The sequence below is a fragment of the Rhipicephalus sanguineus genome, chromosome 3, assembly GCF_013339695.2.
Source record: "Rhipicephalus sanguineus isolate Rsan-2018 chromosome 3, BIME_Rsan_1.4, whole genome shotgun sequence".
NCBI lineage: Eukaryota > Metazoa > Arthropoda > Arachnida > Ixodida > Ixodidae > Rhipicephalus > Rhipicephalus sanguineus.
In genome coordinates this window covers 48,146,457-48,170,446 of record NC_051178.1, presented here as the reverse complement: position 1 = coordinate 48,170,446, position 23,990 = coordinate 48,146,457, and the positions used below count along the sequence as shown (strand labels likewise).

At 47.4% G+C, this 23,990-nt stretch overlaps 1 protein-coding gene across 1 annotated transcript in view; it reads right to left on the bottom strand.

The window, feature by feature from the left end:
* The window catches only part of LOC119386626 (monocarboxylate transporter 13), a 173,959-nt gene that overhangs the window by 112,375 nt on the left and 37,594 nt on the right, over positions 1 to 23,990 (bottom strand). The gene's annotated exons all lie outside the window — the stretch shown is intronic.

Genomic DNA, 23,990 nt, shown 5'->3' with positions numbered 1-23,990 from the left:
ATAGAGAGCATTGTACCGCAAGGATCTTTCATATTGGTTCATTTCAAGCAGAAGTAAATAAAAAGTCACAGTTCCGCCGCAAAGGCGAAGCAATGAGTGCGATAGCAAGAAAAGCGGCCCGTGAAGAACGCGCTGCTACGCTGCAGAAGCATCTGCCCCCCGGCAGCAACTACCGCGCGAGCAGACAGCGGAAGGGCAAGGTTCTAGAGCACTGCACGGGCCGTGATTCTCGGCCCGGGCCCGGCCCGTGCCCGTAACTCGTTCAAGTTTACCCGCCCGTACCCGACCCGGTGACTCAAAGCGAGGCCCGTGTCCGGCCCGAACCCGAGAAAATCTTTCGCTTACCCGGCCCGGCCCGACCCGACCGCAGATCGGGCCCGACATAGGCCCGAGCGAATAATCTAGATGGTGTTGCCCGTACATGGAATTGACAGCAAGACGTTTCAAGTGACAAATGTCTACTCTTTGTTCGTGCATGATTCGCTAGCAATTACACTTTAAGCTACGGTAATTTCTTGTAAAAAGCGGCTCACGGTGGAAACATGTAGCTGAGCGGGGGTACGATGAACGTTTGTTCGGGCGCCTATTTTTTGTGCAAATACAATTGGGATCATCAAGAGCGTTTTGTAGGAGATATTGTAGCAAGGAAAGTGATTGACAGAATGTGCTCAGTTTTAATAGGAAGCCCAATATATTTGTTTTTATTGCGCGCTCTATTGAAATATAAAGCATGCTCTAACGAAAAAGTGAATCGCGCGCTCTTCTGGAGAAGTAGCACCTGTCTTCAGCCTAGTAGCGCCTTGCCACAGCATGAGAAATAGACGAAAAAAGCCATATTTATTACCTTCGTTGTAAATACACTATCCTAGATAAAAATTATAACGAACCGAGTGCACCACGCGTACTTTTAGTAATACGTATATAAGCAGCCCAAAGAGAGAAAGAAAACTATTTGTCAAAACATACTTTTCATATATCACACCACTGCTAGTACACTTTTTGTTGTGTGTGTGTGGCATAGTTTATAGTTTATTTTTTCACATGGTTATTCTCCCCAAAATTAAATTATAAGAGATTCCGGCTTGAAGCACGCCATGCGCCGTTGCAATCACATATCCAGCCGCGCTAAAGTTCTTGCGCCGCTTGCGCTAGCCGAAGGGGTGCACATCCTGCCTTGCGGATTGTGAAGGCGGCAGCAGCCGTTCTTACCTTCCACCACTGGACAAATTTAGGATATATCTGTGGACCTCTGCGAATGATTATAGTAGCTGTCCACCTCATCCCTACATTTCTCTCGTTCCCGAACAACGCGCCACTCTTCAATATTATGTTTAAAAACTCCTCCTTGATGGCTTCTTCTTCAGTTTTCACCAGTGTATGTTATGCACGGTTTGCACTATGCTGCTTTTTTTTTCATGTTCTAATGTGTATGCCTTCCTTAACGATGTTTTAACCGGCAGAAGGTGGCCATTGGCCTGCGCGGGTAGGACTGGCTGGAGGTGGGCGAAGCGATTTCGGTCTATTTTCGGGGTTCGATCGTTCCAGTTTGGTAATAAAGGCGCGAATAAGCTTCTCGACGCTTACTCGTTGTATGAATGTGGTTCGACGTAAGGGGGACATCACCCAGTACGGTGGACCTATGCTAATCCTGCACATTCCAACTCTGTTGCGGCGGTATCATGTAGCTCTCTCTGGCTACATGCGGCCCGCGGATCTCTCGCTACTGTCTTCGTCCAATTTTTTTTCTTTATATGTACGTTCCGGAGCTACACAGGCATGACAGGTCTAAAGCATTTCTTTTCGTGAGGCACCCCCTGCGGTCACCATGTGTCGATACATAACCGTGAAACAAACTATATTTCAGAATCGGCGGCCAGATTTAGTCCATTTGTAGATAGGTATCTATATGTTGTTGGAATCCTGCCGCCAGATCCCCTTCAGAAATGGCCCATATATGAGATATGGGAAAGGTCTTCTTTCATATGGCAACGTGAGCAGACATTCTGTCCCCCCGATACCCTACCTTCGTCACTGCCCTGGCCCTGGCGGGAGTAAATTTTCGTGAATGCGGCCCGTTAGCTGAGGTGAATTCGAGAACCTTGATATAGCGTAACAAGACGAAAGCTCAGACGTTAACAATGTGGGCACACAAAGCAGGCTGTGCATATCTATCTCGCGTCACATGACCACTGGAGCCGTGAAAGAAAAAAGAATGGGTCTTTATAGGGGATTCTATGTAACGATACCCGCGCAGTCCTTGCGTTTTAGTGAAGGGCTGACAGTTTCAAGAATGTTTCTCCGCTTTGGAGCTCTGTGACCGTTCTTGCGATTAAAACTTAGAGGTATAAATTTAAAAAATACATTTATTACTGTGATTACAAAATAACATATGAGATATAAAATAATAGCGAACGCAGCTAATAAAGCACGGAATAGAGAGATGTTAACTACATATGCGTCTCGTCTATTTACTTTTAGCTCGCCCGTTTCAGATAAATCAGGTAGCCCCATATGCAAGAAGCAAGAGTAGTTCATTAGTTGACTCTCAGAAAACTTCTTCAAATAGCCTGCCCCAGATTAAAAAAAAAAACGCTTCTTGTTTTTCAAGATAAAATGTGGAACATGCATGTATGCACAGCGTATCTGTAACAAACTTTGAGGGACAATAAAGAGAAAAACGATTTGTGTATTATCAGAAAATTACCCTTTTAAACTTCCAAAATCACGCTCTCCGCGAGAAGACTCTCGGTAAGCGAGAAAACGAGCAAAAAGAAAATGCGGGTAGTGACGCCACCTACATTGACTTCATAGGGGGTCATACATACATCAACATACCAAATTTCAGAAAATTTTGTTGAGCGAATGTCGCCAAAATACGACTATTACACTTTGGAATCCATGACGGGCCGCGCAGAGATTTTGGAGCGAAATTTCAAAATGGAACACTGATATCGATTTTTTTCCGCTAAAAATAAATTACGGTGATGAAATTAATGACATTCGAGTTCTCAGAGTACAATTTATCAGCCTAAACCGATTCAGTGTTTCACTTTAGTGACTTTTTAAAAACGGAGCTAAGTCCAAGCCCGGCCCGACCCGAGCCCGCCACCTCAAACCCGGGCCCGGCCCTAAGCCCGGAGCTCCAGGCCGAGCCCGGCCCGGGCCCGCCGTGGAAACTACTTTACCCGGCCCGGCCCGGCCCACGGGCCGGGCCGGGCTCGGGTTTTCGGGTAGGCCCGAGCCCGCGCAGTGCTCTACAAGGTTCTCCCTGCGCAAATATTAGGAGCGAGCGAGCTGGCCGACGACTTTTAAATGGACACTAAAGGCAAATATTAAGTCGACGTTGATCGTTGAAATAGTGGTCCAGAAAACCTCGTGGTGCTATTTTTATGCCAAGGAAGTGCTTATTTTGCAATAAAATCACGTTTTAGTAGTCCGCATCGCGTTAGCGCACTTCAAATCACCCGCCTGAAAGCGCTATTTCGCACGTCACTGTTGCCGTGGCCAACGTTGCCCGCCTTTACTGCGCGGCGGCGTGCACCATTCGGGCATCCGGCAACATCACATGCATGCGGTATTTTGTCGAACTTTCTGTCAGAGCGACTTTCACGAGCGTGCAAAACACGCGCGGCAGTACGCGATACCGAAACTACCACTGAGACGCGACCGCGTGAACGACGCAGGACGCCGGGCGAAGCGCAGTTCGGCGAAAACGGAACTTTTGAACCAGGCACGCCGTTCTCCATGACAAAGTCAGAGTTTCTTTTGTCCATGCAACAAGCAGCGTTTTATTACGTCTCTTGATGCACGGAAGGTTATTTTTTTATTGCAGCTAGTTTGATTACTAGTGATTAACTGTTTTCAGACTCTCCCACGTCATCGGGATCACTTCCAAAATCTCCCACTCGTGGGGCTCATCGTGCGATACATTTAGCTTAATTTCTCGGTAAGTAGGGCACTGCTGTTGATAATACTGCCGTTTTAGACGTTGTCATACACTGTGCTTTCACTCTGACATAAATTGTTATTTGCCTTTACTGTCCCTTTAAATGCGCCCGTTGCGCTCCTCGCGCCATCTCGCTGATAAGGAAGAAACGCTTATAAGCGCCTGCCGTCTCCGAGTCCTGCCAGCAGTAAAGGGTGTGTATATAACGCTTGCCATTAGCTGCCAGAAGGATCTGCTATTTGTGGCGTAGTGGTTAGCGCCACGGGCTGCAGAGCGAGAGATCGCTGGTTCGATTCCGCGCTTCGGAAGCTTTTTCTGAATTTTTTTCTTTGGGACTTTTATATACATATACATACCTATACATATGCGGTGCATGACGGCAGCGACGGCGACGGCAGAAGCCAGCCGACACTGTCCATATAATTGCTATCGCAATATAAATATTTTGAAGCTGCGCGCAGCAAGGATATGAGGAGGCGAGCCTCGCGCCCTTGCCACTTGCGCTGTCTAGCCTTCGCAAGCCAAACTCCTTCTCCCTGCGTTCTCTCGTAGCGGAGCCGGAGGATCACGTGACGCACACGCATGATCACGTCACGATGCGTGGGAGAGAGTTACCCGCTTCCTTTTTCTGCAGTTTATGCTGCGCTAGTTTGCCTCGATGTCCTCCTCGCCCGCCGCTCCGTGTAGCGGGCGAGGAGGACATGAAGGCTCCCTTTGGTGCGCGGCGCAGCACCTTTACCTACGTAAAGGCCTGACCACACGTACGCGTTGCAGCGTGTCAGCGCGTGGCTTTTTGACGCGTCACCGCGCCCTCTCCGTGGACGAGAGAGGGCGCGCAGCTTCGCTAGCCACGCGCCCTCTCTCCCCACCGGGAGAGTGCGCGGCAGCCGCGTGAAAAGGTCACGCGCTGACACGCTGCAACGCGTACGTGTGGTCAGGCCTTAACGCCACGTTTACCGACGTCATCACCCCATCTTGGAGCGCGGCGCTCGCGAAAAGAGCAGAAGACGTTGAGTTTGAAATTTGAGCTTTTTCCGCGGCGCGTAGCGATGTAACTCGGTAGACACGATAGTGAGCGTGGAATGTAAGCACTGCGCTTGTCGGCTCAAAATGGGCAGACCTGGTGAGGGGCCCTTTAAAAAGACTTAAGGCAACCGGGACCACTCCAGGAACGAATTCAGGAGCAAATATAAAGGATTTTCTGTAAGAAAATGCGCATTGTCAATAAGGGATTTGTATATATCCTAACATGCCTTTTGGTATTTTAAACACAGGTCAGCGACCTGTGCCCGATCTGAAGATGATCTGTCCAGCTCTTTCAATCAATCAATCAATCAATCAATCAATCAATCAATCAATCAATCAATCAATCAATCAATCAATCAATCAATCAATCAATCAATCAATCAATCAATTGATAAATAAATAAAAAATCAAGTAATCAGTCAATCAATTTTATTGTGTATTATACATGTAATGACCAGTTATTCTTATACACGTAGAAACCAAGAGCCCTTTCAAGGGCTGTGGCAGGGATCTACTCTTTAACAGAAGTTGAACTACAAGGCAAATGAACGCAAAGTAAAAGTAAATACAAATAAATACAAATGTTAACACAGCTTTGTTACAATGCATGAAAAAAGTTTTTTTTTTCCATTATTCAATACCAATACCAATACACAAGCGCACTTTGTGAATCCATGCACTATAGTCCAGCTCTGAGCCATGTGGAAACTCCTAGATGGGGAGAGTGACCTGCCGGCACAGACATTATGCGCGTATAGAAGAATGCGCTACGTCCATCGCAACTGAATCCCTCAGCTTACTGCCGCTACCTCGAGAAATGTAAACGACGTTGCAAAAAGCAAACAGTTTTACCGTGTTTGCATCAGAATGAGCCAAAACGTGGAGCTCATGTCAAGTCACAAGCGTTCCTACGGCACGGCTGTCAGCTTTTTATACGGACGACGAAGGCGGCAAATTTCAGAGTCAGTATTTACAGAAACGTTCATGAAAGAAAACGTTCGCATATCTATGCCGTCGCAAGCAACTAGGAAATCATGAACCGCGAAGCAACATTAAGGAGGAGCCCGGGCATATTTCACAAGTCATAGGGATCTGTTTTGCTACTACCCTAGTGGTCTAGTTGTTATGGTGCTCGACTGCTGACCCGGAGGTCGGGGGATCGAAGCCCGGTCCCGGCCGCCGCATTTCCACGTAGGCGAAATGCTAGAGGCCCGTGTGTCTAGATTTAGGTGCACGTTAAAGAACATCAGGTAGTCTAAATTTCTGGAGTCCTCCATTACGGCGTCCCTCATAATTACAGCGTGGTTTTGGGAACTAAAACCTCAACAATTGTCATTATTAAGCTTTCCTACTGCCTAAAATATGACTAATAATATAACTGCCGCTCAAAACATCTACCAACCCGGGGGCTTTGTGTAACACTCACACACAAAATTGTGGTGAGTGATGATCGTATAGTCGTACGAGTAAACACTGAAAGAGATGTCTCTATGTATAAAACAATTCAGCAGAAACAGGTTAGAAACATACTGTAGTCGATAACAGCCTCAGAATCTACTGACATGCGCATACACTTGTCAAAGTGAACTTGCATAAACGACTCATCCAATTACGTTTTCTCACTTTTGTGACGTCAACCACTCGGTCTTCTGGCGTGCTCAAGACATTTAATTTTCCCTGTGCAGATTTATCCTTCCGTCGCTCGTTTTCGAACAAAATGTGGCCCGGCCGTCGCAAGTTTTTGTGGGAGGTGACGAATCCCTAACAGCGGAAATGACAGCGTAGCGGCTACGGAGTTGCGATGCCAAGCTGCAGGACTCACGTTCGATTCCCGGCATGGAAGTCACAGTTCGATGAGAACGAAATGCAAGAAAACCCGCTTACTTAGATTAAGGTGCGCGTCGACGAACCCCAGGTGATTAAACTTAATTCCTCATCTCCCGCTGTACGATTTGCCTCATAAATATATGGCACGTGAAACCACAGAATTTATTTTTTTGTGATATCAGAAAGCATGACATGCAAGAGAGTTGTGGGATAGTTCAAGGAATGTGATAGTTTGACTTTATTTACTAGCACCCGAGCTACGCAGTTGAACCAACTCGCCACAAACTGCACAACTGTACGTACAGTTCCCATCCTTTTATGAGCCTCTTTGTCATGGAGAAATGCGGTGAACAATTAATTGTCTTTTCGGCTGCGATTGCTTTCTACATAAGTAGCACCTTAGAACTACTTGATATTCAACTTTAAAACAAGCTTTTAGCCATTGTATGGGAGGATATGGACGTCGCATGTTCATTTCTGCAGGACATAGGCAAAGCCTCCATATATTGCGCGAAGCGTCCGTGTATGCGAGTACAACCGTTGCATGATGTCTAATTACCAGTGATGCCAACACTGCGCATATAAAGAGAAAAAAGAAATGTTCCGACAAGTTTGTTTTTTTGTTTTTTTTTTAACTCCGGGCATCTATAGTAGCGAATCTCGATGTTTTAACCACTGCGCCACCGGCTCATGTCTCCCCAAGAATATAACTCCTTCAAGAATATACAGCGTGCAACGTATCACGTTCACATGATTGGTGCGTTCTACGCAGCGCTAGTAAAAGTTTAGCCTAAACAATTTCATTCGTGTCAGCCAGCACATTGAGACGCTTGGCGAGTTTTCGCAACACTGACGAGTGTCGTCCTACCGCCGTTCAATCGAATGTAGCTATAGACAAATTCCTTACCAAGCACCTAATCAACGGAATGTTCGGAGTTTTATATGATTTGTTCTCATTCGTGAAATATACTAGTATCTAACGTGTTGAAACACTATGTGCTTTGCCTGCGGCAAATGTCGATAGATCGTTTCTACCGTAATATTTTTAAGCAAGTTTGGGAACTCCCTGAATGCAATTGTTCAGCACACAGCAATCTAATATACGTTGGATCGAGCGATTTTTATGGACGTGTCTATTGTGAGTTAGACCTTCTAAGCAAGGCGGGCGTAGCGAGCTATGTGCCAATTGTACATGTGCATTATTCATCAGAGATGAAGTCTACAATCAGCGGGGGCGTAGTCCTCCTACCTTATCGTTTCAGTGACACGACGTGCCGAGGGTGGTGGTGATAGTTGGCCTGTAGCCAGTCGGGCAGCTGTCAGCGATGTTCGCGAGCGGCATTATAGCTGGTGGAACGGCGGAAACCTCGGTAACGGCAGACGTCCGCTGGATACCGTTTCGCGGCTCTGTCAAGCCTGGCGAGTTGGTTTCCCTCTGACCATGGCACGTTCCCACTGCTGGGGTCAAGCCACAAATAAGCCTTCGTTCTCTTTTTCTGGTCTCAAACGTGGCTCATAACTCCGACGGCAAACCTTCGCGCTACCTAGGTGAATTAGTTTTTTCGTTCTTGCTTAGTTAGCTTGTTAGTTAAACAAAATAGCGTGTTACAAATGAGTTCTGCGGAGTCCCACAAGGTGGTGGTGTTGACTAATTCCATCTCGCGCTGCCAATTGCTAGCATCCTGGTTTACTCAATTGATAGAGCGACCAGCTGGCAAGGCGTTAGCCCAGGTTCCATACCCGGACCAGGACGAGGTTTTCTTCAGCCGAGAAGCTTTCCTTCATAAAACGGGCTCAACACGTCGCCGGAGTCGTCCTAGGGACCCCGGACTACGGGTTCCTCCCATGCTTTTTGTTCTACTTACATAATAAAGATGTTTTCTCTCTCTCTTTGCTTCATGGGAAAACCGTATAGATTTATGTAAGAAGACCGCACATAATTACGTAACAAGACCGCACATAATAAACAGACGATGCTCTTCATGTCGCCATTTCTGACTTCTTCTTTATTCTCTCCAGTCCCCCTGGCCTGAATTCTGTCGTCTTCTTCCTCAACTGCTTGAGCTTGCTTCACTCCCCTCATCCTTGTTTTCATCCCTCCTGGGATGATATTTGAAAACATTAGCTATAGGCGCCGATTCGACGGTTCCATTGGGACCTATATACCAGATCGTCTTTAAATGTCCCTGCTGGCTTGCTGTCTTGACAACAGAAAATGGCCCTTTGTGATTCGCACCCGAGTTCGGCAATCCTTTTCTCACCAGCACGAAGTCTCCCACCTCTATTCCTGGGTCCAGTGCATTCTGTTTTTTGTCGAAGTTCCTTTTCATCTTCTCCCGGTACTTCACTTCGCCCTCTTCAGTTCTTCTCTCCTCTGTCAGGCGGATCATCGCTTCAACTCCTAAGGTCGTGTCAGCTGGCAAATACGTTGGTTTTCCCGTAGCAGCAAACAGCGGTGTGCATCCCAGAGCTGTTGTATAGGACCGGTTATGATGCGCTACTGCCGCTTCAAGGCAGCATTTCCATCCACCTAGGAAGTCCGGATACATACTTATATACTGTTTGATATCTCGAATAGCTCGCTCCGCTAGCCCATCAGCTGCTGGATGATACGGCGCAGTAAACCTGAGCGTAACTCCTCGCCGCTTTGCCCATTCATTGAGTTGGTGACTCTGGAAGGCTGGTCCATTGTCTGTTACCAATACCTTCACGTTCTCAAACATCTTGCGGTTTAGAAAGGAGATCACACTGTTGGTGTCCTGCTTTCCAGCTTTTGCTGCCACCATCCTTGTGCACTCATCGACGCACAACAGGAAGGCTCGAGTTTTTTTCACACTCTCAGATTTTTTTCGAAGTTCCGCGAAGTCCATGTGAATCACCTCCAACGGTGTAGTAGAGTGCCTTGGTAATAACATCTGTTGAGTCGGCTGTTTAAACTTTACTTTGTTGATCTGGCATTCGTGACATGATTGCACTTATCTTTTTGTGTCTTCTTTCATGCCGGGCCATGTGAACCATTTGGTCAGCTTCATGTAGGTCCGCCAGAAACCATCGTGACCACCTGAATGACAACTTGTGTGATAAAGATCCAGAATTTTCGGAATTAGTGTAGGAGGCACTGCGATTCTTCCGGTTTGTGTGAGTTGTAAAGCTTCAGTCCCTTCCCAAAGTTTGGCTGCACTTATTCGCGATGCGCAGCGCCTATAGGGGCGCCACTGAAAGCCGCGTAGCGGCGGCCGTTGGAACCGCTCGCGGGTCGCGTAGCAGACGCCCCATTTGCGCGCGTGCGATTCGCCGGTTGTGCGCGTCCCAGATAATTACTTTTGCGGCAACAGTGTGCGCAAAGGAGCCGCACTTTATAATAGTGGACATGTGTCCGATGTCACAGCTGTGTGGGACGACAATGTCCCCATACGCGACAAGTGTTTGTCACAGACAATCGACAACAAGCTTCTCCTACGAAGTGGAGCTCATCGTAAGTACACCGCTTTCTTTATAACGTCCCGATCACTAACGCCTGCATGCGTTGACGCGTGAACCAATGTTCTTTCTCGACACAGTAGCTTCGTTTACGTGCCATGTGCTGATATAGTAGATTTTGAGGGAGCGCTGTCGCACCGGCGTATAGATTTCACAGGGTCGGCCACGTGAAGGGTCAGCGTTGGTAAAACTTTGAAACCAGCACGATAAACTTGTGAAAAAATAAACGATAAGCTTGTCATCATCGGTGCAGAAGCGCACAGCGAACATTCTGCACCGATTATCGCATTCCAGTGCCATCAATAGGTAGAATGCAGCCGATTTCGTACAGCACACGTGTGATTCCACGGCGCCTTTTTAAAGGAGCCATCACCTGCCCTACATTCTCTTGCATTGCGCTTCGCGCCATTCGTTATTCAAGTGAGCCAAGGTATCGCGTCTTATCAGTAATATCAACCTCATGTGAATTGTAGTGTCTACAATGCAGGCGAGGCGACCAAGTGTAAACGTAGTAGCGTTCGCTGAAAACGTAGCGACAAAAAAGAAGAAATAAAAACACGGTAATCGTTCTAACACTGCCGTAAACAAAGCGCGATTGCTTAGCTTCTACGTCGTGCAGCCGCAATCCACCGCCGCCGTCGCTTTCGCTCATGAAATAGCACTGGAAACCTGTAGATGTGCGTTCCTGGCGATTTTTTGTGTGTGTTTGAGCAGCCGACAACGCAGCAGGTATTTTTCGACATCGCTGAGGCCCGCCAGAATCGTTAAATCACGGTGAAAAACACATCCATCCGTGCACTCGCGTAGACGCTCGCTGAAACACTGCGCTGAAACACATAGACGCTCGCGGGAACACTGCTCGCCGGGCCCCGCGAGCGCTTCCGAGCCATGGCGGCAGATGGCGTCGTCGGCGCTTTGCGCATCGCCTATTGTTTGCCATTGTACATCAACAAGCCTGATGACCCCCAGCCTGGACATTGCATCGGCGTCTTTAATTGAAGCTCCCGGGCGATGGTTCACATCAAAGTCGAACTGTTGTAGCTCGCTTACCCACCGTGCGACTTTTCCTTTCAGCTCTGCCATTTTCAAAAGGTGAGTAAGTGCCTCGTGGTCAGTGTATAACTTGAATTTTCGACTTTCCAGGTAAGAGCGGAAGTACCGAACAGCCTTTAGAACGGCCAGTGCTTCTTTCTCCGTTGTTGTATAGTTCACTTCCGCTTTGTTAAAAGTGTAGCTGTGGTAACCAATCACGCGGAGTTGGCGATTACTTGGCTGGCGTTCATCTCGCTGGTAAAGTATTGCTCCCGTTCCGTAATGTGATGCATCCGTGTTGAGCTCGAACGGAAGATCAAAGTCTGGTAGTGTGAGGACTGGATCAGACGATATAACTCGTACCAGCTCTTTGTAGGCCGTCTCGCAGTCATCTGTCCAACAGAATGGTACATCTTTTTGCATCAGTCTTGTCAAACACCTCGTTTTAAGAGCATAATCTTGGATAAATGCCCTAAAGTGACCGGCCAGCCCCAAAAACACACGCAATGAGTGGACATCATAGGGCTTCGCCAGTTTTGCGATGCGTGCCACTGATTCCTCCTTGGTGTTTTTCGTAGCGCCGTCCAGCACTCTACCCAAAAAAGTCATCTTGGTTTTCAAAAATTCGCTCTTCTTAAAGTTGACTTTGAGGTCGGCTTCTGACAAAGCTGTGAGTACCTGTGCCACATGCTGTTGATGGAGAACTTCGCTTTTAGAATAAACGATGATATAATCCACGTAGACATTGCAAAAGCTTCCAATGAAAGGGTGTAGAACCGTATTCATCATTTTCTGGAACCAGCTAGGCGAGTTCTTCCATCCGAAAGGCAGCCGGTTGCACTCATAAATGTCGAATGGCGTTATAAAAGCGGTGTACTGCTTGGTATCCTCTTGAAGAGGTACTTGCCAGAAGCCTTTACAGAGGTCTATCCTGGAAAACCAGGAACATCCGCCTGTCTCGTCTATAATTCCATCTATTCTGGGCATAGGAAAGGGAATAAGATGCGTCTGCTGTTAATGGCTCTGTAATCTGTGCGAAGACGAAGGCTCCCATCCTCCTTGGGCGCTATGGTTATCGGCGATGCATATGATGATACGGACTGACGGATAATGCCTGCATCCAGCATCTTCCCAAGCTCTTCCTTCAGCCATGCTTTCTTTTCCTTGGTGAGGTTGTATGGTTTCCTCCGTACAACCGTTGTGTCATGCAGCTTGAATGGAACTTCAAACTTTGTTGTACCTGGAGGATAGCCTCATCTGCAGAATAATTCTGGATATATTGTAGGGATGTCATCGGATTTTGTCACAATGCGAATTTTGCCTCTCTTTCTCACTGGTTGCACATCTTGGCTCGCTGACACAGTGTCATCCCAGTGAATGTTAAGCTTCAGCAATTTCATGTCTGGACGAGAGAGTAGAAAGTCATACTCGATGCCTTCTATCACCAGTGCCAGTATTTCTACAGATTGTGACTGGTATTTCAGACGTATCCTTGCCCATTCGCAGTGTTCTTTTTCACGGCCGTCATAGCCCCGTACAATGACAGTTCTGCCTCTGAATATGTCCTCGGGTTTTGCTTTGCTTCTTTTCATAACTGAAGCTGAAGCCCCGCTGTCCACAAGTTCTCGCATAGCTCGACCGTTCACTTCAAGTTGTATGTGCAGTAAACTCGATGACACAAGTTGGACGGTCTCATGCGTTGTATGTATGAGTTTAGAATTATTTTTCTCCCCAACGTTGCATTCATCTTTCGAGGCCCTATTCTTCTGTACGAGAGAGGCGCTTCCACTAAAGTCAGAGGTGACGCCTCTAAAATCCGACGGGTACTTTTCATCCAAGTGGCTAACGCTTGTCGTCTCTGAAATATTTTGTTTACTTTGGAAGCCTCTTTCAGCCCAGGGACGCGATAATAGCTTGAGTAGTTGGAGAAGCGCTTCGGGCGTTTTCGGACAGTGTATTAAAACCTGTCGTTGCAAATCTATAGGTAAGCCGTAATGATAAGAACAATAAGTGACGAGGTCGACAATCCAGGTTCAGCTATGCGAAGAAGTCGCTGTTTTTCAAAAAAAAAATACTCGAGTGGCATTCCGGACTCAAAGCGGCAGAATATCGCCTTATGCCACCGCTCAAAGGGATTCCTGTTGAAAGTTGCAAGGGAACTTTCCTTCCATTTACACCAAGGTTCAGGCCCCTGTTTGCAAAATCTCCACTCGTGCCACTTTCTTGGTATCCCGTGAAGAAACTGTCGCATATTCATCACCAAGTCTTCATCAGACAGCCATCCATTGCTCCTGGCAGCTTGTTCATAGAAAGCTATCCACGCTTCTGGATTGTCGGACGCGTCGTCGAATATGTCTGGCTGGATTAGTCGCGATGATAGCTTTGCCCGCTTCGTCAAGTCTGCGACGAGGGTCTCAATGACAACGTTTTGCTGCACAATTTTCTGCTGTTGACATGCAATGGCTCTCCGTACTGTCGTTAACTCGTCAGACGGCGTTGGACAGGTCGTGAAATTCCTCTCTAGTGGTGTTAGCACCAGCTCGTTGAACCTTCTTAGAGGAATGTTGACTTTCACGAAATCTTGCTTCAAAAGTTCCTCTGAAGACAGGGAGGCTTCGGTCAAAATGAAGTTTAGAAGCTCACCTGTAGTCACATATTCGGGAAGCTCCACGGCCACGTCGTCCTCGACTTGATATTTCTTGAATACCGCAGAGTCGCTGCGGTTGTCCACAAAGAAACTCACCCACATGATGTCTCTTGTCGTCGGCTGCGCCAAATTATGTAACAAGACCGCACATAATTACGTAACAAGACCGCACATATTAAACAGACGATGCTTGCTTGCTTGCTTGCTTGTTCCTTGCATTTGGCTCACACCCACACCGGGGGATTGGCCAAGAAGCCGGCGGTTACAGTCAATTGGAACATTGGGTTAAAAAAGAAAATCAGGGAAAGGGAAAGGTGGCATTTTTCAAGTAGAATAAGATGATTCTCGTGATACGAGAAAATGAAATAACGAAATAAATAAGATTTTGTTTTCGGGGAAAGGGGATGAGAAACAATAAATTGATAAACAAAGGATTAGCAATGTAATCTCATCGTGTCAATCAGGAATTCGCAGAGGGGCCCCGCAGGACGTTCCTTTTACTGAATTCCAATGAAGCAGCCCCAAAGAGAGGATATTTAGAGTACTTAGTGGTATTCCTAATTTTTTAAATAAAATTTCAAAGCATTTTTCCTTCGGTTTTTAAAACGGTGGCATCTTAGTAGATAATGGTCGATATATTCGGGTTCGTTACAGTTGGGACACAAAGGGGATGGGACCAGACCAGACCTGTATAAGTAGAAATTAAGCGGTGGAATACGACATCTTAATTTAGTGATGGATACTTCCAATTTACGCGTGAGACGCCATTTATTATCCCACGCAAATTGCAAGTGTGAATATTCTGAATTCGGTATTTTAAGCTTTTCTGAATCTTCAATAAGAGAAAATTTTCTGAACCTCGCCGCTGTGACATAAGCACGATGCTCTTCATGTCGCCATTTCTAACTTCTTCTTTATTCTCTCCAGTCCCCCTGGCCTGAATTCTGCCGTCTTATTCCTCAACTGCTTGAGCTTGCTTCAGTTTGCTTGTGGCTTCGTGCTACAAACGGGTGATCCTCAATTATCGATCCCATAAAACAGGGCACCAGTGATACGCGGAAGAAGTCTAGTTTATGTGGTGCTGCCTCCTAGCAGGCTGGCCGGTGCCTCTGTTTACTCGCTGTCACTGTGAAATGAACCTGGGAAAATGTTGGGGATTTTCGGTGCCATAATGATGACTTCATTATAGAGCAAGGCGTAGAGGAATATTGGGAATCAACTTCCAACCCCTGGGGCTATATCAAGCCACAATATGGGAACCTCCCGCGCGCCTCTTTTATTACATTACAGAACGAAGTACTAGCTGTACGTATGCGGTGACCTGGATGGTCGTACAGCTGTCGCTTATGAAGATTAACCTGCTGCCCATATGGACGGAGGTAAACACGAGCGTAATGGAACAATTTCGCAGCGTGCTGGGCGAGTCGGAAAGAAGTCATCTTCGTGGCACGAGCGTAGTGGCTTCATTCTTCTCACTTTCAGGTTATAATTTCCTTGCGCCTGCGGTTCAAGGTCGGTGGCAACAATAACACGAACACCCAAGCGTGTTTAGTTTTACTTTGAAGCGCGATCCGCCGAATATACTACATAGGCGGTACTGCGATGTGTGAAACCACGGCAGTCACACAAAGCTACCATTCTTGTTATTGCAGTTCTTGTGTTTCTGCTTGCCAGCCAAATGCGAAGTGGCGCGGAGAGAGGGGAAGGAAGACGTAACGCTCTAAAATTTAAATGTCTGCCAGTATACGGGTCAGCAATCCAGATACGGCGTAGGAAGTACTGTCCCCGCCATTGGCGCATGTGAACACACAGCCATTACATTTAATGACATACAAACCGCATGCAGAAACCTAGAAAAGATCGAATCTCAACCGCAGAAGTAAAGACTTTTAAAGGGATAACTAAACGACATCTACCCGACACCTGCGTCGTATCGACCCCAGGCCAAGAACACCTGGTAGGAAATGAAGCTGCACAGGCTGCCGCCGGCGAAAATACCAGCCGAGGTTTGATTATGGTGATTATTATTATGACAATGAAGATGATGATGATGTTCTTACTGGCACATACCCACTCCGAGGGTCTGCCAAGAGTCGGGCGCATAACAGCCGGGATTTCTTCCGCAAGGGCTCCAGAAAGCGACGAGGGTGGAGAGAGATAGAAAGAAAACGTTGACTGTCAAGTGTCTTGTTAGTGAAGGTGAGGGGGTCCCTCATTTCGGGAACTTTCTGTACTGGACCGCCCGCGGGCCCTGGTCATCCAGATCCGGCTTAGAGATTGGGGCCTCCTACGCTTCACTGAGGAGGTTTGGGTCTGCACTTGCTGCTGCTGCTGCTGCTGCTGCTGCTGCTGCTGCTGCTGCTGCTGCTGCTGCTGATGATGATGATGATGCTTGCAGGGCTGGGTTGCTTCCTTTAAACTGCAGCACAAGGTGTACCAGGGTGTCTTCCACACTGCAGTGAGGCAGACGTAACCGTATGACGTCGGTTTCATGTGGTGCAACAAGATGCCGTGAGTGAATGTATTGCTTTGAAGTCGCCTGCAGTCGATGCCTTCGCCTCTTGTGAGTTTGGGATGTGGGAGTGGGCATAGCCTTGCGTTCAAGCCGATTGTGTTGCTGCAGGGCATGGTAATCTCGTTATATTCATTCTGTTTCGCCTGACGGTGTTACTGTGCGGAGGGTGCCTCGGATCTCGTGCGGGGAGGCTTGGTTGACGCATGCGCGGGCTGCGGTGTGTGCCACTGAGTTCATTCTCCTTTCGTGACCCGGAATCCATACGATGCAGGTGTAGGGGGGAGGAGCGTCGATGCGTTTCAGTATCTTTATCGCTCGGCGAGAGCGATAAAGATACTCAAACAGATGGTTAACAAGAGAAGCTAAAACGTGCCCACCAGCTCTGCTGAGACTCAGCCTTGCGGGACTCAGTGCAAGCTGCGCTAACTTTTTTTTGAAACAGTTCAGTGAAAGCCCTAAAAAGGCAGTGATATATAAATAAAAATCTGCGAAGGTCGAGTGTATACCTTCCTCAACAGTCTGTGTGCATTTTGCTCAGGCAGCTGTCCGAGGAATAACAATACCACGCTGGCATAGTGGCTACACCGTATTACCGCCGCTACTTGGGATGCGAAAGTAAAGTTCCCTGTCGTTAATTCCAAGCACCCCGCACTTCAATACGCGGCATCGGAAGGATAACCACCGCGAATAACTCCTTCAGTCAGGTAATCCTGGCTTTGCGGAGACCTTGACTAACAGTCTTACAATATCTACATAAAAGAAAAACGGCAACTTTAACGTAAATGCCTCGTAGAAACCAAGATTGCCTAGTGTCTGAGATTGGAGTAACTGGGAAAGCCAGCGAAAACAAGTATAACAACACATAAAATATATGGGAAGGTACTTTCCATAAAACCAGTCATGTCAGCTCATATTTCTTAACGTTTTGTTAGTAAATAGCATCTGCCTTATCCAGACTGCGTTCAATAATTAGGAAATGCCGACGAGGTACTGGAATGCCGTGCTGGACGATGTGGAATTCTTTCTATATTTACTTGTGGCTCGTTATGCATCCAATATTCAACCGCATAGACTGTTGAGCGCGCTCGTGTTTGTCTAGAGCGTCCAATGCAGCTGTTGCGCTGTATAACGCGCCGCCGGTGTTTGCTCAAGGACTTAGAAAACTTCCCGGGGATTAAAGGGCCAGTAATCCCGATTAACCCTTAGCAGGGGCGCCTCGGATTATTCTCGGCCCCCAGAACGCAACATGCGAGGTCAACGCGGGACCGGATTAGCCGAGCCCGAGAAGGAGATCAGCACGTTGCGGACCAAGCTGGCGAAACTTGGCAGGCGCCTCTCCGACGCTGAAGTACGACGAGAGAAATGTACGCCTACGGAGTCGGAGTGAGTTGGTGCTTTCCGCACTGCGCCGGGCAAAGGAGAGTGATGAAGTGTCACGGCAAAGACAGCGAAGATACATGCATACCCATAATCACGTGGAACAGTGGATGTCCTATAGCGACTGACACGTGTGGTAAGCAAAGTGTGGCGCTCCGATCGATGATCCAGTCCTTGGTACGAGGAAAGAAAAAGCCTTGGTCATTGTCCAGCCCAACAACCAGTGTGAAGCGACGTATTTTTCTTCGGCATCGTCATTCTGTTCAGTGCGAGGACCTGCTGTGTTCTTTTCGGCAAAACCACACTGCGATTTCTGCCCAAACGTTTATGCCCAGCCCGCGTCTTCTTTTCCTGCGCTTGTATTGCGACTCGAAACTGATCGATATGCTATGCCACCAGAACAAAACACATAGCACAAAGCAGCTTCTGGCACTACGCCCAGAGTCTCGGCGGTCGGGTGACTATAAACATAGAGTACAGGTAGACGGCGCTGCTATCTATTTACAGCTTAACTGCAGGCAGGCTTAGCTGTAGGTAGCGTTCGCTGTAACAGTCAGTAATCGTCGAGAGCAAGAGTGGACGGTCGTGGGTCCCGAGGGCTCAAGGCTGGCGGCAGTGGATCAATGTTTTTGCATGAGTTGAGCTTGCCTTTTGTTTAGTTTATATGTAGCTCGTTGATATTTGTAGCGGATCGTTGGGCAGATGTCAAAAAAACAGCGCGGATGGAAAATGAGGAAAACATATGAAAAACATATGCTCGACCCCATGAAAGTGGTATTCTTATACAACGGGCTAATGTGCGGCTCAACGAGCACTTTCGCTCCTTAAGAGGAACCCCTACTTCGCATTTGTCCATGCACCGTCGCCAGTGCGCATGTGTGCCCCTTTTCAATATAAGACAAGCATTCTTTATAAGAACAAAAATCAGTTTCACCGAGAGTAATCGAGGCTCGGGATATTAACAAGTTGGGAGGAAACTGCGTCGGCCAAGCCTCGGTGTCTCTCCGCGATAAAGAGTTCGCGTATCTTGATAACCCTTACGATGTATAACTAAAAGCACATGTATTCGTTTCATCTTGTTCCGGACACGCGTTCATGTATGCGCATGAATACTTCCAAAAACGTTCCTTGCTTACATGTTGTTTTTTCAATCAAATTTCAGTTGACAGTCAACGCTCGTCTTGTGTGTTTCCTCCTACTTTTGTCTTCGTTTTCGATCCGCACTGTCTCTTGACAACATGTACGATCACCAACTCGCTCAAATGTGCATCCTTCTGTGGTCGCACGGCATTCTGGGCTTCCCAAATTGAGCCTTTGGACACCATAGAATGCGTGCTGTAGTACGGGTATACCGGAGACCTATCTGGCAAGCTCAACGCGTCCGGTGCCTAGCCCTACACCGCAATGCGTTTCTGCTCCGGAGCCCGGGATGCGCAAGCTCGCATCCCGCCGAGCAGTAGTGTGCAACGGGGAAGCCCCCCTTCCCGGCCGGGGTTGAGCCACACTGCATGGATCGATAGCGGCGCGCCCGTGAGTCTCCCCCATCCTTGACCTAAATCGGCGGACCATAGAGCAGTCGCCAAGGGCGCCATAGCAAAGCCTACCTGGCCAGAATGGGGGTAATGTTGTCTGCGGTGTAGGGAACAAGGGCCACATTAGCGCTCGAGAAAAGTGTAGACATCTTATGTAATGCTAACTCGTGTAATGTTCTCTAAGGCCGAGACTCGAGCACAGTGGCTGGGCATAATTAACTGTCCTTCCATGACAGCACTATAAGACCAGACAGAGGGAATGGAACAGGACAACGACTTCCAAGGCGTATACTAATGAAAGTGAGCGAATAATTACGAATTGATTCACTAGCTGCCAAACAAATTGATCTAATCTTCCAATAATAGGCAGTGAAAGGAGCTTGCTTGCACTCAAATACACAAAAGCATATGGCATTATTCATAACGACTAGTATGATTTCATCGACAGGCGGTGCAGTTCCACAACGAACGAAAGCCCCGATTTGACACACAGCGGATACAAACGGTAATCCACATCGTTATTATACCAACAGCAGTAAAGAAAAGCAAAGAGAAACAGAAACGGGAAAGAGCGATGTTAAGAATGGAAACAAACATCGCTGTGGAGACTTACAGATATTGCAAGAAGGAAATTAGGAGCGAAAACTTGCACGATAGCGCAAAGCTCAGTGTCTTGTGATCTAGAGGCCCTATCTATATATAGCGGCCTCAGAAATGAAATAGAATGCCCGAGTAAACATTCGCAATATCGTGAGGCACGTGTCTGCAGTATAAAAGGTCCGCGAACGATTGAGCACGGCATAATGGGATGCCCGGATATCCACCCAGCAATGCCCGTACGAAACGTCCACTTTCCCGAGATGTGCTCTGAGTAAATGCGGGTATAGAAGCACGAACTGGCAAGCAGTCGAGATAAGCAAGCGCCGTTTACAGCTGCTGGAAAGAACATCACGAAGTGGAGATGGACCGGGTCGTTACAGTACATATGCAACGACTCACTATAGAGACAGATGTTTTGATGAAGAGAAATGACGTAACGTGGGGGTAGACAAAATGTTGTAACGCTATAAAGGTTACAGCATGATCGGAACAAGCAGGCTAAATTTCTCTAATCTCTGTTTTCAACGGGGTAGCGTCATCGTAATGATTTATACGATGATAATTTATAATGACCTCCCCTTTCACAAAATATCACTGTCCTCCTTATTTTTGACTGGGCAAATTGCAGACACAACCGAATCACCTCGGGTCAATGTCAAGTGTAGTTATTATTGGCAGAACTCTTTCAGTGTAAAAACATTTCAGTGTAAACCACGTCGTGCTATTGATGTTTTTCATCCATGCATTTCATTATCAGCGCATTTTACATCCACTGCAAATCGCAGGCCTCTCCCGATGATCTATAGCCTAACGCGTGCGAGTTTCTTCATTTAGTCACTCATTCCTGGGCTGCGTTGACCATTTCTTGGTATCCATTTCGTTGCTCTAACTGACCATCGGTTGTCTGGCCTGTGCCATATCTATTTTTAGGAGTTATTGAATCGTTACTCTATTTTGGTGTCCTTCTTCTTTACCTGAAGTGCGACTGTTTATTGTTCATGATGGTTCGCATGCGAAGATATAAATGCGTTTTGCTCTCATTCCTAAATAAAAGCTATTGCGCATCAGTGGCTGGCTCTGATCAACTTTACTTGCTTGTGCTGCGTTGTTTGCCCGGCACAGTAAATCATCAGCATGTTTCCGGTGTCGCATCATTGCGTCCCTGCGTGCGATGTCCGTGCTGTGATCACTGTTTCGATTCGTTCGATGCAGTTGTCCTAGCTACAGCGTCACGATGAGCGCCATTCCGGCCTGATTACGGCTTGAGCTACTCCAACACACCGGAACTACTACGTCTAGGACGGAGGCTAAGCGCTGTAGACGTGTTAAGCTGCAGGAAGTCGTCGATCGGGGCTTTCTTTCTTTGGTAGCTTCTGATGAGTTTGGCAGATTGCTAATTACAGCCTGCACATTAAGTGAGGAGCGGTGATTGCGTAGAACGCGCCTTCCTCGATAGCGTTGTGCTGGACTTGGCAACCTGATTGCGTATAGGTCGTTACAGCGTGGTTAGGCTATCAGGCAACAAGCTGCCTTACAGCACATTTTTGTATCCCAAATAACGTCTCGGCATAGAAGAGACCCTGCGAACCACACCGCGAAATGAACGTTTAATGTTCATGAGAACGTGCTTTGCTCTTCGGTTATAATTTTTTTTTCGTGTAGTCACAGAGTAATAAATATTCACAGTTCTGTTGACGCGCTCTGCGACTGTAGGACGCATAAGTGTTTCTGAAGCATCGTTACCTGACAACGAATTTCGTAAAGCAGGCTGTGTGCCTCAGTTACTTTACGCCTTATTCACCTATTTTTTATTTTTGTCCTTTTTTTCAGTCGCTTTGTATAGTGATTGGTATAGCCTGCCCTTTGGCAACCAGTCTTCCCACGATCTTGTTATTTATTTATTTATTTATTTATTTATTTATTTATTTATTTATTTATTTATTTGCCATCATTGTCAACAACATCAACGACAAGTATTGGGAGCATTGGCGGTATTTTCCTTGTAAGTCAGGGCGAAAAGCGTCCGGTGTAGAGACAGGAGCCACCCGTGTTCACGAATTTTTCATCTCTTCAAGCTTTCATCTTCCCCTTAGAGAGAGAAAAAAACATTTATTGAAGAATGGCTAGTTCGTGAAGGTGGGAGGGACCCTATGGCCTGGACCACCCGCCGGGCTCGGGTAACGAGTTGAAGCTGGTCGACTAGTACGGCTCTGAGATCGCAGCCTCCCACGCTTCACTGAGGAGGTTTGGGTCCGCATCTGTTGCTGCTGCTTGTAGCAACGTCTGCCTTTTGCAGCGGAGCTGTTGAGCCTTTCGCTTGTCCGCGTGGATCGTACCGAAAACTCGGACGGATATGCGCCACAGGAATTGGGCGAGCCCCTCTACCGCGTACTAGTATTTATGGGAACCATATGAATGCGTTGCTGGTGGAGAAGAGAAGTGAGGGTAAGGAGGAGGGAAAGGAGGATAGGAAGGGTGAAGCATAGCATAGCCATGTATAGTATAGTACAGCAGAGGCTCGGAAAGGGAGGTGAGGGTCAGGAGGAGTGATGTGAGGGTGAGGACGAGGAAAAGGGGGAGGGGAAGAGGTAGAGCATGGCATATCCTTGTATGGTATAGTACAGCAAGGAGTTGGGAAAGAGAAGTAGCGGTGAGGACGAGTGGTGGGAGGGTGAAGAGGAGGGAAAGAGGTATGGGAGAGGGTAAGCATTGCATAGTCATACATAGCATGGTATAGCGCGGGAGTGGGAAAGTGAGGGTGAGGTGGAGTGTTGCGAGGGCTAGGGAAAGGAGGAGGGGTGACGCATAGCATAGCCATGTATAGTATTGTACTGCAAGGGGGTGGGAAAGGAAAGTGAGGGTGAGGAGGAGGGAAAGGAGGAGTGGAGAGGGCAACGCATGGCATAATATATAGTACAGCAAGCTGTGAGAAAGGAAACTGAGGGAGAGGAGGAGGGAAAGGAGGAGTGGTAGGCCACCGGCTCCGCTGTTTCATCAGTCTTAGTGTGTAGCTGGCCACTTTTTGTCGGTATTGTGACAGGGTACATAAGGCCTTACGATAATTCAGTTCCCAGCCATCGGCAACTCTTCGGAGTGGCCCCGAGAGTACAACTCATGCTTCTGCGGTAAATGCGCAGTTAAGGCCGGCACGCGCTAACCAGTGATACGTATCGCGCAACACGCGCGCTTCGCAGTGATTGGGGGGGGGGGGGGCCTCGTGCGCAACGAAAGAAGTAACAGTGATATAATTTCGGAACGTGTCTTGGAGGCACCTGGTAATAACGTGACGGACGAAGTCATTGTCGCGAAGATGGCGCTGTCAATTGTGAGAGCATGCGACCCTTGCAGTAAGTCAATTCACAACAGGAACATTTGCAGAAGCGTGTTTACTTTTATTATACTTTCCACTGAGTAATTCGCAAGCGAACGTCATAGTTTGACCATGGACAAAAAAAAAACCCAGAGCTGATTATTTTTATGGCTTCCCCTATACACCCAGAGCATTGGAATTACTTAATCATTTGGCATGCCTTTCTTGTGTTAAATCACGATCTATATATTACAAACACTAGAAAAAATACCGACAAGCGTCAGAGTGCTTTTACAAATGTTACAATAAAATGAGCATACGCGCTAGCTCGTGGGCAACAAGATACATGATAGTCTGGAAAACGGGGATACCGGCGAAATCACAGGACACGTACAAAAGAAAAAGGGGTTAGACACCGACGAACGCTGGTTCGATCGCTGGTACCCCGACGTTCGTCCATTTCTAACGCGTTTTTCTTGTGTACGTGTCCTGTGTATTTGCTGGTACCTCCGTTTCCAAGTTAATGAAACGAGACTTTGGAGTTTTACGCACAAAAGCCGCAATAAGATTATGGTGGGGGACTTCAGATTATGTAGACACTACCCGTGGTTCTTTATCAGCACCTAAATCAATGTACGCGACCGCTTTTCCATTTCGTCCTCATCGGAAATCGGACCCACAACGACGCACTTTGCAGC